Source organism: Bos taurus, chromosome 2 (assembly GCF_002263795.3).
Source record: "Bos taurus isolate L1 Dominette 01449 registration number 42190680 breed Hereford chromosome 2, ARS-UCD2.0, whole genome shotgun sequence".
Lineage (NCBI taxonomy): Eukaryota > Metazoa > Chordata > Mammalia > Artiodactyla > Bovidae > Bos > Bos taurus.
In genome coordinates, this window is record NC_037329.1 from 88,079,360 (window position 1) to 88,094,276 (window position 14,917).

The 14,917-nt window shown below is 38.6% G+C and overlaps 1 non-coding gene across 1 annotated transcript; it reads right to left on the minus strand.

The window, feature by feature from the left end:
• Window positions 1-2,958: 2,958 nt before the first annotated feature.
• On the minus strand, window positions 2,959-3,065 carry LOC112443725 (U6 spliceosomal RNA). Its single transcript, XR_003032137.1, has one exon. It is a non-coding gene; the product is annotated as a U6 spliceosomal RNA (small nuclear RNA).
• Window positions 3,066-14,917: the final 11,852 nt, after the last annotated feature.

Here is a 14,917-nt window from a genome sequence, read left to right on the forward strand (position 1 = left end):
ACTGTTCTAGGTGCTTACCTGAGGAGGTGATTCATTACACACAATGGATGCCCCGGAGCACTAGCTTGATTTTCTCTGTGCAGTCTGGTAGAGAAGAGCTGGAGAGGGCTTAACAGTGTAGACATTGAAGCTAGATTATATAGGTTCAGATCCAGACTTTACCTTTAACTTCCTAAACAAGCCAGGACAAATCTTTTGAACTTCCTGTGCCTTGGTCTCCTCATCTGTAACAGGGGGCAATAATATTAGCTACCCTCTCCCAAGAACTGATATGAGGACTAAATGAGTTAATAGAGATTAAGGCATAATATCTAGCACATAGTAAATACTATTTAAATGCAAGTTACTACATTGTAAACAATTAACTATTAAAATGATCAATGTTCGTTAATGTCCACGTAAAATCATCTTGCAGTACACGATGATGGCATCATCGACTCAGTGAACATGAGTTTGAGGAAACTCTGAGAGATGGTGAAGAACAGGGAACCTGGCATGTTGCAGTCCATGGGGTCATGAAAAGTCGGACACAACTTTGGGACTGAACAACAACAAATATTCCACATTAACACAGGTGATAAATGACTCCCTTCCCCATACTTCTCCTTTTGAAGACTGAGATTCTTCAAAAAGTTGTGCTAGGGACTTTCCATGGTGGTCTATTGGTTAAGAGTCTGCTCTCCCAATGCAAGAGGCCCAGGTTCGAGCCCTAATCAGGGAACTAGATCCTACATGCCGCAACTAAAGATTTTGCATTCCGCAGCTAAGATCCTGCACATGGCAACTAAGACTCAGTGCAGCCAAAAAATAAAAAGCTGCATTAGATTTTTAAGCTGCTAGAACACAATTCAGTTAGAAACTTCTCTTGCCGAGGAAGCTCAGCACTGCTGTCCCCAAGCCTGCAGGGGTGAGTGGGGAGAATCATGGGTTTACAATATGCAGTGAGGAGCAGAGAGAGAAAGAGAACCTGATGCTTGGAATTTCTCACTGGCCCAAGAGAGCTCTCAGGAAAAAAAAATAAGCATAAAATGTCTACCTCTTTTTGTGTTCATTTCTCTTTAGCACTACTTCTAAAACTTAAATAGAAGTTAAACTCCAAACTGAATTGACTTTCTAAACATCAAGTTTAGAGCACAGGTTCATGATAAGCTTGAAAGAGATACTGGTGCACTGCTGAGAACCTGACTCCTGGAGGGCAATTTTATACAGAGAGAGTCTGGCCCAGGGTCTTAATATAATAACTATTACACATTAAGTGTACCTAGTTATCTGTAACGTAAGAATAATCCTATGATTTAACTGCTGATAATACTTGTTTTGTGGATGAGAGCCATGTTACAACTGCGTTTGAAAAGAATTTTAAATGAACCCTACTGTGGGCAGGGCCCTTGGTGGGCGCTTGAGTGCTGGTTTGAAGGGAAAAAATGTGTATAAGAAGCATGTGATGTTTTTGCAGTGGTTTGAGGGCTGGGTTTGGTAATTATACTCTCGAATGCGAAAATCCAATGTGGCCTAATGAAAAACACACCTCTGTTCTGCTTCCAAAACTCATTCCACACACAGGACAGTGTTTGCCCAGGCCGATTGTGTTCTGTAAAGGGTGCGTTCACTCCACTTCTGTCTGTAAGTGCACCAGGGCAAAAATAAGATGCCATAAAAATGCGTACTGCCTCCTCCCTTTGGTTCCAGTTAACTCTTCCTCTAAGGTCCCTTCTCCATCACTCTTATTGCCCAGTCGACTTATTTGAAAACACAGACAAAACCACTCTTGACAGAAGGAAAAGTGGTCATGTGGGTAACAAATCAACTGTGTAGTTCACATCATCATCACAATAAAATATTGTTGAGTAAGTACCCCACAGAGTTATAAAAAGGATAGTTTGTATGGGTAGGAATAAAAATCCAGCAAGGAATTACGCAGTCTAATGTGAAAGTCCTTTTTTACTACAGAATTCCTATCTACGCCCGCCCTGCAATGTTGAACATTTGACTACAAGAATTCGAAGGAACCAAAACTTACCTCATGGATTTTGAACTGAATCTTGAGAACATGCATAACATCTTTCTTCCTTATCTAGTAGAATTTGCTAATCAAGAAAGGGGAGACCTTTACAATCCTTTTTGTACGAGAAACACTCTATGTAAAAATACCAAGGACTGCTCTTAGTTGCCCACATGCAGGCTTGTATTGTTGACTGTTTGTATGTTGCTGAGGGCCTTTCAACTAGGTCATGGGGCATTGTTCTCTTTATATTACTCAATGGAGAAATTTCTCTTAGAACTCAGTATCAGGAGTGATTATAATTTTCATGAACAACTTTCGCGAAAAGGCTCCACTCTTTTTGCTCTCTTTACTAAGAAGCTAACATTCCTACTCTTATTTCACAACTTGTACTGAACCTTTAGGTATGCATTTTGTGTAATAATGTTATCTCTGGCTTTATCTTATTTATCCTACTTTAATGTTTCCCTTTCCATAATTTCTTCATCTACTCTTTTAATCTTGCACTATATTTTTTTGCATATAAGCAATCTCAAGTCCACTTTTGGATAAGGCATGGTTTAAATTTCTAAATAAAGTGTCTAGAAAAAGAAGTGACTGTATTTCTTCAGCAGTTATGCTGACCAGAGAAGAACCGTTGCTTTCCTCACCATATGGTACACTGCAGTCAATATCAGCCTGGTTGTCTGAAATTCCCACTAACGCTAGGTGGTCACCATGGCCGTCAGGCTGCCACATCTGCTTCCTGACACAGGCCCCAGGATCTCACTTACAATCATTGGAACCTAGCCTGACTTCAGTGCCTAGCAAGAATATCACATGGTACAGGTGGAAAGAGAGGGGTTACAATCAAAACTACATCCTGGATGTATTTTGGTTTATCTTTTCTCTTTTTCTATCTTAACAACTGTTACCATTTATTGAATTCTTACTGTGGTCCAAATGCTTTCTTCCCCCCAAATATGGAATGCTTCACGAATTTACACGTCATCCTTGAACAGGGGCCATGCTAATCTTCTCTGCATCATTCCAATTTTAGTATATATGCTGCTGAAGCGAGCACTATTTTGATTTATCTTAAACATTCCAAGTAGGTTCTAACATCAAAAATTTGTTTTGCAAATACAATTCCTTTTGGTTTGGTTGGTTACTTTCTTCCCTGATACATCTTGATAGGATTAATGTTCCTCTTAACCTTAGTCCTCCTCACTTATATTTCTCTTACCTCTAAACATATAATTGAATTAGAAGGGTTTTTTGGCTCTTCTTGCATATTACCTCAAAACCAAAACCATAAAAAGGCAGCTAGATACAAATTAAAAAAAAAAATTTTTTTTAAAGGGAACAAAAAGACAGCCATAAGCCCAAACCAATCAAACAACAAAAAAACAAAACAAACTTGGAATCGCCACCAGCAGCACCATAATAAAGTTAGAAAACAAAATCAAATGAGAAAAAATATCTGCAATATATGAACACAGGTCAATTTTGTTAATATATGAAGCTTTCTTAAGAGTCAATGAAAAAAAAAATCCCAGAAGAAAAATGAATTAAAGGCATGAACAAGCAGTTAACTAATATGAATATAAATGAACAAAAAATATGAAAAAATATTTAATCTTACTAGTGATTAAAAAATTTTTTTTATTTTTTAGCTTATTTTTATCTAAATAGATAGCTAGTGAGAACCTGCTATAAATCACATGAAGCTCGGCTCAGTGCTTTGGGACTACGTAGATGGGTGGGTATGGGAGGTGGTAGGTGGGTGGGTGGTCCAAGAGGGAGGGGATTTATGTATACATAGCTGATTCAAGCTATGGCAAACCTAGACAGCATATTAAAAAACAAAGCCATCAATTTGCCAATGAAGGTCTGTCTAGTCAAAGCTTTTCCAGTAGCCATGTACAGATGTGAGAGTAGGACCATAAAGAAAGCTGAGTGCCAAAGAATTGACACTTTCAAACTGTGGTGCTAGAGAAGACTCTTGAGAGCCCCTTGGACAGCAAGGAGATCAAACCAGTCCATCCTAAAGGAAATCAACCCTGAATATTCATTGGAAGGACTGATGCTGAAGCTCCAATACTTTGGCCATCTGATGCAAAGAACTGACTTATTGGAAAAGACCCAGATGCTGGGAAAGATTGAGGGCAGGAGGAGAAGGGGGCCACAGAGGATGAGATGGTTGGATAGCATCACAGACACAATGGACATGAGTTTGAGCAAACTCCGGGAGATAGTGATAGGGAAGCCTGGAGTGCTACAGTCCATGAAGTCACAAAGAGTGAGACACGACTTAGCAACCGAACACAACAAAAATATAGCAGAAATCAACACAACATTGTGAAGCAATTGTACTCCAATACAAATTATTAGATGAAGTCAAATGCACATTAAGATATGTTGAGAATTTTTTTGCTTATCAGATTGAAGAAAAAATACAAAAGAATTATAAAAGCTGATGGGAATGTGACTGAATCTTCCTGGGAAAAAATATTGATGATAAAGACAAAAAGCTGTACAATGTGCTTCATCACTCTCCTGCAGATCCATGAGGAAACTAGTACAGTTGTGGTAGTGAAGAGTGGGAAGCAACGTGGAGGTCCGTCATTAGTGTAATGAAGTAAAATGCATGCATACAGTGGAATGTCATGCAGCGATTATAATAAATTAGCTATATTTTCATATTACATGATCATATCTCAGATTCACAGTATTGAAGTCTAACACGTAAAAATCAAAATGAGATTTTTAGCACAGCATCACTTATATATCTTAAAAGCACGTACACACATCACCACAATTTTCAAAGATACACATATTTCTACACAGAAAACTGGACAGTGAATTTAAAGGAAAAATATTAAATACACTAGGGAGGGGATCTGGGAGAGAGAAAGATGGGGGTAGAGAGAATAACAATAACATGAAATAACATATAAGAGATGTCTTACTTGCACTACTAAGCCATGAACTGAAGTGTGTGAGAAATTCAACTTGGGGCAGCTGAGATGCCTGTCTCCAGAACCAGAAATTGTACTTCTGCTAGAATTTATTCTAATTGACAGTATACTTTTTAAAAAGCTGAAGTAAAACATATTTAACAGTCAAAAATCATAAATGCAAAGCTTGATGATTTTTCACACAGTGAACACACTCATGTAATCACCTCTCAAATTAAAAAATAGAACATTTTCAACTCCTAGAAGTTTTTTGAACCATTAGTGTCCTCCATCAAAGGTAACCACTGGACCCTCCCTGGTGGTTTAGGGGTTAAGTCTCTGCACTTCCAATGCAAGGGTTGTGGGTTTCATCCCTGGTCTAGGAACTGAGATCCCATATGCTGCACAGCATGGTCAAAGAAACAAACAAAAAACAAGAAAATGTAACCACTATTCTGATACCCACACCACAGATTAGTTTCATCTGTTTTACCTTCCTATAAATGGTACTTCTTTTGTACCATTTTTGTACCATAAAATGACTTTTTAATGGCAAAATTTACTCATCAGAAGAAATTGAATAGTAATCTTGTACTATTTATATTAAAAAAGCAACCCTCTGCTGTTCAGGCACTGAGGCACTACAGATGGCTGTACTGTGGTCAGTTGATAACTAGAAAGACACACAGTATAATATTTAAATATATAAACACCACAAGTTATTCCTTCTACTATTGATGAACTTCAAGTTGCTCTCTGTTTTTTATTATTATGAAGAAAGCTGCTGTGAACATTCTTGACTGTGTCTTTTTGGACAAATCATGCTTTCTCTTTGGGGGAGAGGAGGACCAAGGAGAAGAGTTGGGTCATAACATTTGTATATGATAAGCTGTAGTGGACACTGCTGACCAATTTTACTCCACCAGAAGTCTATGAGAGTTTCATTTGTTCTACATCCTCACCATGCCAGTCTTTTTAATTAAAACTACTGTGGTAGATGTCTTATTGTCACTATTTAAAATTTAAATCAGCTCCTGGATTTAATTTCTCTTAAAATTCAGATTAGATTTCACAGTCTAACACTTCCATTTGTCTCTTGATAGTCCCAAGACCCAGTGTCATCTTATCCCTACTTATTGGTCGAATCTCAGGTGCAGATCAATCATTTTGCCTTCTACTTCACCTATTATTTACCCCTGAAGGGAATTCTGTAATGGTACAGATTCGTACCTTTGTATATAGAGGGCCAACCTTAGGTGGGCTCTCTCTCCATGCCCATTGCTACTCTCCTAGTCCAGCCCATCATGATGTCTTGTGCATGACTGCAGTAGCCACCTAAGCAATCTCTCAGCTCTTCTTTCATCTTTCTCTAGAAGGATCTTTACAAAGCACAAATGTGATCACAATATTCTCTGAACTACTCTTTAATGGCTCCCACTGTCTCTAGGATGAAGTAAGATTTATTTCAGATCTCATCTTTAACACTTCTTATGGTGTCTCCCCTATACATTTCTAACATTATAGTTCAGTGTTTCTCAAATATTTTTGACTTGGTTCCCACACATAATGAAACAAAAATTTTTAAAACAAGATTTAACCTTTTTACAGTTATACACTCTGGTATTCCCCATTCTGTTTTATTCTCTCTCACTTTACATGAAATTTTGGTAATGGCTAAAGAAATTGGTATCATAACCAGTGGGTTGCAACCAGCAGTTTGTAAAACATATTATCTCTACTGTAGCCTCTTTCAGTTTCTGTCAGTCAGTTCAGTCTCTCACTCACGTCTGACTCTTTGCAACCCCATGGATCGCAGCACCAGGCCTCCCTGTCCATCACCAACTCCTGGAGTTTACCCAAACTCATGTCCATTGAGTCGGTGACTCCATCCAACCATCTCATCCTCTGTCGTCCCCTTCTCCTCCTGCCTTCAATCTTTCCCAGCATCAGGGTCTTTTCAAATGAGTCAGCTTTTCGCATCAGGTGGCCAAAGTATTGGAGTTTCAGTTTCAACATCAGTCCTTCCAATGAACACTCAGGACTGATCTCCTTTAGGATGGACTAGTTGGATCTCCTTGAAGTCCAAAGGACTCTCAAGAGTCTTCTCCAACACCACAGTTCAAAAGCATCAATTCTTTGGTGCTCAGCTTTCTTTATAGTCCAACTCTCACATCCACACATGACTACTGGAAAAACCATAGCCTTGACTAGATGGACCTTTGTTGGCAAAGTAATGTCTCTGCTTTTGAATATGCTATCTAGGTTGGTCATAACTTTCCTTCCAAGGAGAGTGTCTTTTAATTTCATGGCTGCAATCACCATCTGCAGTGATTTTAGAGCCCCCCAAAATAAAGTCTGTCACTGTTTCCACTGTTTCCCCACTTGTTTGCCATAAAGTGGTAGGACAGGATGCCATGATCTTAGTTTTCTGAATGTTGAGCTTTAAGCTTAAATTTTTCACTCTCCTCTTTCACTTTCATCAAGAGGCTTTTTAGTTCCTCTTCACTTTCTGCCATAAGGGTGGTGTCATCTGCATATCTGAGGTTATTGATATTTCTCCTGGCAAACTTGACTCCAGCTTGTGCTTCCTCCAGCCCAGCGTTTCTCATGATGTACTCTGCATAGAAGTTAAATAAGCAGGGTGACAATATACAGCCTTGACGTACTCTTTTTCCTATTTGGAACCTCTCTGTTGTTCATGTCCAGTTCCAACTGTAGCTTCTGTAAAACCCTTTATTTCTCCTCTGCAGGAAGCTTTTGCCATAAATCTCTATCAGTAGTTTCTCGTCTTTCAGGGATCCAATCCAGAAGCGCTTCTTGATCATCCCTTTTTTGTACTCCAATTATCCACATACTTTGTTATATATTGTCTGTTTACTTAAACTTTCCAATGCACTATAAGGTCTTGATGCCAGGAGATAGGATTTTTTTGATCATCATAACTGTAATGCTTGGCACATAGCAGGTACATAAATATTTACTGAATGAATGAACTATGTGTGTATATATATATACACACTTATATATTTATTATGGCATTGTTTTTATATCTATATATACACACAAAAACACATATATGAATCAATATTTATTCTTCTAACACTATAATATTGGAAACAGATTAGTCAACATTTGGATATTTAAGAATGATGGAATATTGTTGTGATACACTGTAGGAAATGATTTAGATGAATACTTATTGCTATGAAACAATGTAATTGGTCTACTGGGAAGATTAAATGAAATAGAGCAGACAAAGTGGTCTTGGCACTTTGCAAGCACTCATCTAATATTCAATAGCCACTTTGTTGTGAATTAATGAGATGCATTCATAGCTGACAGGAAATAGGATAAAAGAAAAGTTGGCAGTAAAGAAAGGAAGTCAGCTCCAAGAGTCCAGAGAAGAAAGAGGAAGGAGGGAGAGTCAACATCTCTGGAAGATGTCTTTGTGATTTTAGCTTTACATGCCCATTCTACAGATAGAAAAGAGAGTCCAGAAAGCATAGAGAGTCTGTCTTTGGACATATGACTGAAACCTAGGTCCTGATTTCCAGTCCGAGACTCATTAAAACACCAAACAGAAGGGTACCTGTGAACATATCTTTCAAACAAAAATTATTTCTGAAAGTGCTTGAGAGAACTGAGAGGAACCTCCTAGGAGGGCTTTGCAGAAATTTCATCTTTATAAAAATACAGAGATTTGCAAGATTCAGTGCATTAATATACCATATTACCTTACTTGTACTCAGATAGAATATAATGCAATTATTTTGACCCAAGCTTTCTTAATTACAACTGCACTTTAGTCCTGCCTTCTTGGAGGGCCCTTTGATTATGTTTTACATGCTCTTTTTAAGAAACTAATTAATCTCTTTAATTTTTTTGGCCATGCCATGCAGAATGTGGGATCTTAGTTGCCCTCCCAGGGATTGAATCCATGCCTCCTTCAATGGAATTGTGGAGTTTTAACCACTGGACTGCCAGAGAAGTCTCTGCATGCTCTTTTTAGTATTATTACCTAAAATAACTTTATTTATTTACTCATTTTGGGATGTGCTGGGTCTTTGTTGCTCCACGGGCTTTTCTCTAGCAGCAGCGAGAGGGGGTTAGCTAGCCTCTAGTTGCGGTGTACAGGCCTCTCTTGCTGGGGAGCATGGGCTCTAGGGCACACCCACTTCACTACTTGTAGCACATGGGCTCAGTAGTTGCAGCTCCCAGGCTCTAGAGCTCAGGCTCAACAGTTGTGGTGCATGGGCTTAGTTGCCCCATGGCATGTGGGATCCTCCCAGACCGGGGATCGAACCTGTGTCTCCTACATTGGCAGGCAGGTTTGTTACCACTGAGCCACCAAGGGAAGCCCCTCTGCATGCTTTTTTAATCACATACTTACTGACTTCCAATGGGACTGGGTTATCAATGACTCAGCTTACCTTTTATAATTTGATCCTTTCTAATTTCAATCTGAAAGTGTTCTTATTCTTAATTTCAATTTGTAATTACTTTGCCAATGCCCCATTTATAATACAAACACTATAGTATAATATTACTAGTGTTGTTTTTACACAAAGCTTGATAAATGACAAAGATTATATCATTCTATTGACACGTGCATATTAGACATTTGTATTTCTGAGCCTAGAAATGTAATTAGATCCACGAACATAATGTGTGAAATATTTAAGTTGGGTATTTTAGTTTAGTACGGTTTTTTGTTTTTAATGTTGGCAGGACCTATAACACTGGTTTACATAGCTTTTAAAATCCAATCTGCAACTGAAAGCAACAGCATTCAGAAACTGTAGGAAAGTTTAAAATTAGCTTTAAAAATGATTTAAGTTCTGACTATTTTTTATATTATTACAGTAATATAATAGGAGCAAACTGTAGTCATATGAAAGGAGTAAGGTCAAATGCAATAGCTATTTAATTTCAGTGGATGCATATAGTGTAGGCTCTGAGGACACTTTCTCTTGCTACTCATAATCCAGGACTGGTTTGTTTCAGTATCTCCTCCTTGCCTCCCTTTCCTTGTCCTCATCTCCTTTGTTTCCGCACTGCCCCTGCATCCATTCCTTCACCTCTTGTTTTGTCTCTCTTTGTATTTTTTTTCTTTTTTCCTCTTGATTTCTTAAATTTCCCTTCCTCTTCCTTTTGTCCTCCTTTTCACTTGTTCTGCCCCTCATCTCCCTCCTGACCTCCTTTTCCCTTGGTGATTTTTGGCAGAGTCCTTCAGCTTGATCCTTAATACAACCCTAACCTAACCCTGGGCTCTTATCTCAAGTTCTGAGCTGCCTCCCCTTACCTCCCCCCGACCCCCTCCACCAGCAATCCACTTTCCTTTTTCAGATATAAAGACAGGTGGTTTTTCCCTTATAAGAAGACTTCTTGACACTGCAGGATGAAGCAGTTTGGCAGACAACCTTTTCAGTCTCCATGTGGGTATTGTGAATGTGGATGAAAAAGCAGTTTAAGCAGTCAGGCATGTGCCCTGGGGCTGAGGCAGGATGGTTCATTGCTCATTGCCTTTCTCTCTTAGGTTCCTGGCTGAAACTGCTATATTTAAAATAAGAACTATTTTTTGAATGAATGATTTTATATAAATGATTCTGTATAGAATTGATTCATTTACTTAAGTAGCCAGCCAAATCAGTTTAGCCAGTCAATATCATTGATTTTGTGAAAAGTGAAAGAAGTGTTAGTCTCTCAGTTATGTCCTGAGATCCCATGGACTGTAGCCATGCTCCCCCCCCCGCCCTCCCCGCCCCCCCAGCTCCTTTGTTCCTGGAATTCTCCAGGCAAGAACTGGAGCTGGTAACCATTCCTATCTACAGGGGATCTTCCTGGTCCCAGGGATCAAAATCAGGTCTCCTGTATGGCAGGCAGATTCTTTACTGTCTGAGCCACCAGGGAAGCCCTGCTGGTTTATTTAAATATAATCTATGAAGTGGAAAGTCAAAATGAGGGAGGAGATAAAAAAATTTTCATTATTATACTATAGTGAAAAGGTAAAAACTTTCAATTCTATGAAGAAAATTCTTTCTAAACTTTTGAATCCCTGAATAGCGGGAAGAGGAGTGGGTAGAAACTTCGAAGACAATAAAAAACAGAAAACAAAGTAGTCCTTTAATTATAGCATAATCACCAGATTTCATACTGTGAATTCACTTTTGCTTTGGTCTTTTAAATAAATTATGCATGTTTTCCATATGGGGCCCCTCACCAAAACTCCTTTTTAATCTGGGAAAAAATTTTCAAAATCCAAGTTAGTATCCAAGTTCTGGGATATTAATTTGATTTTGGATTCTTCCATAAACTTTCCATGTTTAGCAATCTTTTTGAACTGCCCCTTGGGATACATATGTTTGTATTACACATATTCTATGTCTTTTAATAGTAACATTTAGAAATTCGGTAGGAAAAAATCATGTCCTTGTAAATTTGATCTTTTTCAAACATCAGAACATGAAGTGCTCATTGGCTTACCCCCCACTAAGTTACATTAATAAGCCATCTATTGTAAGCTCAACCATCCAATTGCAAAGAAACTTCCAACTTCATTATTATATGCTGTTTAATTGTTGTACATTTGACAAAGGATTAAGGCATAACTCATTTTTAATAAACTAAAATATTAATGGCAAAAAGCTTTTAAGAGAAAGTTGAAGAATTACTCATTATAAGCATGGTTTCAATAGAGTTTGTTTATAAAGCTTACAGAAAAGGGAATGAATAATTAAAACTTAAAAAAAATGCTTTCCTTTTATATGAAATAGTTAACTCATAGATAACAGCAAGGATACTCCTGAGGGTGATGTACTAACTTCCAAGCACTGAGATTTTTTACTTTTCCCCAAGTTTTTGCGAAACAGCTTGTATTAAACATGTACAGCCTAGACTGTGTTTAGCCAACCAGACTCCTTAATGGGCCACACTCCACCATCATAAATGCCTTTCTTAGTAGCCACTACGAATCCTGAAACTGCAGCTAATGAGCTGATGAAGAGTAACTGAATGTGAACCAGAGCATTGATCAATTCAGTACTATCCTATTCTTAACTCTACTGTTTACACTACACAAAGTAAGGTCAAGATTTTATCCTTTGTCGTTGATAGCATTTTAATACTGGCAATGGACTAATTTTCATAGCTTTGAAGAATTTGAAGCCAATTAATCCAATTAGAGTTATATTTGCCTAATTTAATAGAAATCGACCAACAGTGGCTTAGCAATAAAGCTTTGTTTCTCATATAAATTAGAAGTCCAGAAGGAAGCACTCTAGGCATTAAAGGAATCACTGAAGGCTGAGGCTCCTTCTAGTTTTCTGCTTCATCTTCCATGGTGTTTGATTCCTATGATAACAAGATGGTGGCTCCCTTTCTAGGCATCATATCTGTGGTCTTAGCTGGAAGAAGTGCATGCATGGGAGCTGAGTTTGTTCATTTTTAACAAGGAAAACATACCATTCCTAGAAGCTTTACCAGTAGAATTTTGCTTATATCTTAGTGTCCAGAATTGCCTCACATGGGCTACCGCCAGTGGAAAGGGTAGCTTGAAAAATCAACTTCATTTATGCTGAGTACTTTTGCTTCCCCCAATAAAATCAGCTTTTCGCTGATAAGGATGAAGGGAGGGAAAAAGACACTGAGTCAACAAGTAAGAGTGCTCGAAGACAGGAGTGCTTGATGTGGCTTACTATGTTGGCCAAATAAATGACCCATTTTCTACCTTACTTCATGTTGTATAGATTCAGCCTCAAATATATTCTCTTAAAATCAGAAGACCCAAAATACTATTTATATCACAACAACACCTTCGGCTCTCAAATCCTCTATTCTTTCTCATAAGCCTAGCCACAGCCTCAGGCACTTCCCAGGTGTTTGCAAGGCTCAGACAGTAAAGCCTCTGCCTACAATGCAGGAGACCCAGGTTAGATCCCTGGGTCAGGAAGATCCTCTGGAGAAGGAAATGGCAACCCACTCCAGTACTCTTGCCTAGAAAATCCCAAGGATGGAGGAGCGTGGTAGACTACAGTCCATGGGGTCGCAAAGAATCAGACACGACTGACCGTCTTCACTTGGTCTTGATCTTTGCAATAAAGGCAGAGCTTGTCAGAATGGGTCAAAAAGATGGTTTTGGCTCTTTTGTCTTAGTCATTTTTACTCTATAGCCTGAATCCCATCTCATTTGGTGCACCATATGGAAACTTGATAACGACACACTCCTAATTTCTGGCCTACATATGTTTCTGCATTTACTAGAAAACCTTCTTTATCCCTCAGTGCTTCTACATCAGGTACATCCACAATATTCTTGTGGCAATGAAAGACCTAGACAGATTAAGGGTCTGCAAATTAGAGTCCAGAGTTAAATCTGGCCAGTTGCATTTTTGTAAATAGTTTTCTTAGAACATAGCTGTGCCCATTCCTTTCTGGTTTGCAGATGGCTGCTTTCATACTGCCAGAGCAGAGCTGAGTACCTGCAACAGAGACCATCTGGTTTGCAAAGCCCAAAATATTTACTATGTGGCACTTTACTTAAAGAGTTTGCTGACTCTTGATCTAGATAGCCAACCTATCAGTTCAGTTCAGTCTTTCAGTCATGTCCAACTCTTTGTGACCCCATGGAGCGGGCTTCCCTACCAATCACCAACTCCAGGAGCTTGCTCAAAATCATGTCCATAGAGTCGGTGATGCCATCCAACCATCTAATCCTCTGTCATCCTCTTCTCCTCTTGCCTTCAATCTTTCCCAGGATCAGGGTCTTTTCCAATGAGTCAATTCTTCGCATCAGGTAGCCAAAGTATTAGAGCTTCAGCTTCAGCATCAGTCCTTCCAATGAATATTCAGGGTTGATTTCCTTTAGGATCGACTGGTTTGATCTCCTTGCAGTCCAAGAGACTCTCGAGAGTCTTCTCCAATGCCACAATTCAAAAGCATCAGTTCTTCAGCACTCAGCTTTCTTTTATGGTCCAACTTTCACATCCATACACGACTACTGGAAAAACCATAGCTTTGACTATACAGACCTTTGTCAGGAAAGTAATGTCTCTGCTTTTTAACATGCTATCTTGGTTTGTCATAGCTTTCCTTCCAAGGAGCAAGTGTCTTTTAATTTCATGGCTGCAAGTCACCATCTGCAGTGATTTTGGAACCCAAGAAAATAAAGTCTGTCACTGTTTCCATTGTTTCCCCATCTATTTGCCATGAAGTGATGGGGTTGGATGCCATCATCTTAGTTTTCTGAATGTTGAGTTTTAAGCCAGCTTTTTCACTCTCCTCTTTCACCTTCATCAAGAGGCTCTTCAGTTCCTCTTCACTTTCTATCATAAGGGTGGTGATTAAACAAAACAAAACACAACTCCTCAGTAGTCTACTGCCTCCTTTAATGAACTAGTGGGAGAAACAGATATCAAGACAAATTGTTACAGTATAATCTACCAAAGTCTTCTAGGAGCCCAAGGAAGAAAATGCTTAAATCTTCTTAGTCAGCCTATAAAAATAAGCAAATATTTGTATTGTGTAAGGATCACATCCTCCTAAACATGTGACAAATACTTTTTTCTTCCTGTTTTCTCCCCTACCCACTACCAAGGAACAGAAGCAAAGGATTGTGATGCAGCAATTGACAAAAATATTGGGAAGTGGAGCATGGAAATTAATTAGCTAGAGAGTTTTGAATGGATGAATCAATGAAGTGAGAAGTTTTGAACAGTTGAGACTACCCATTTCAATCACTGGAGTATTATGGTCAGTCCTTATCTACAGATTAGGAATATAATTAAGAGTTAAGCCATTTTGCAAAACACAAAGAGTGAATTTCCAAGATTATAACTTCAAAATACAATTCTCCCAAGAGGAAATAATTTAGCTTTTCCCTGCAATTCCAAGCAAATTTAAGCATTTTCTTCCTTGGGATCCTAGAAGACTTTGGTAGATTATACTGCAACAACTTGTCTTGACATCTGTTTCTCCCACT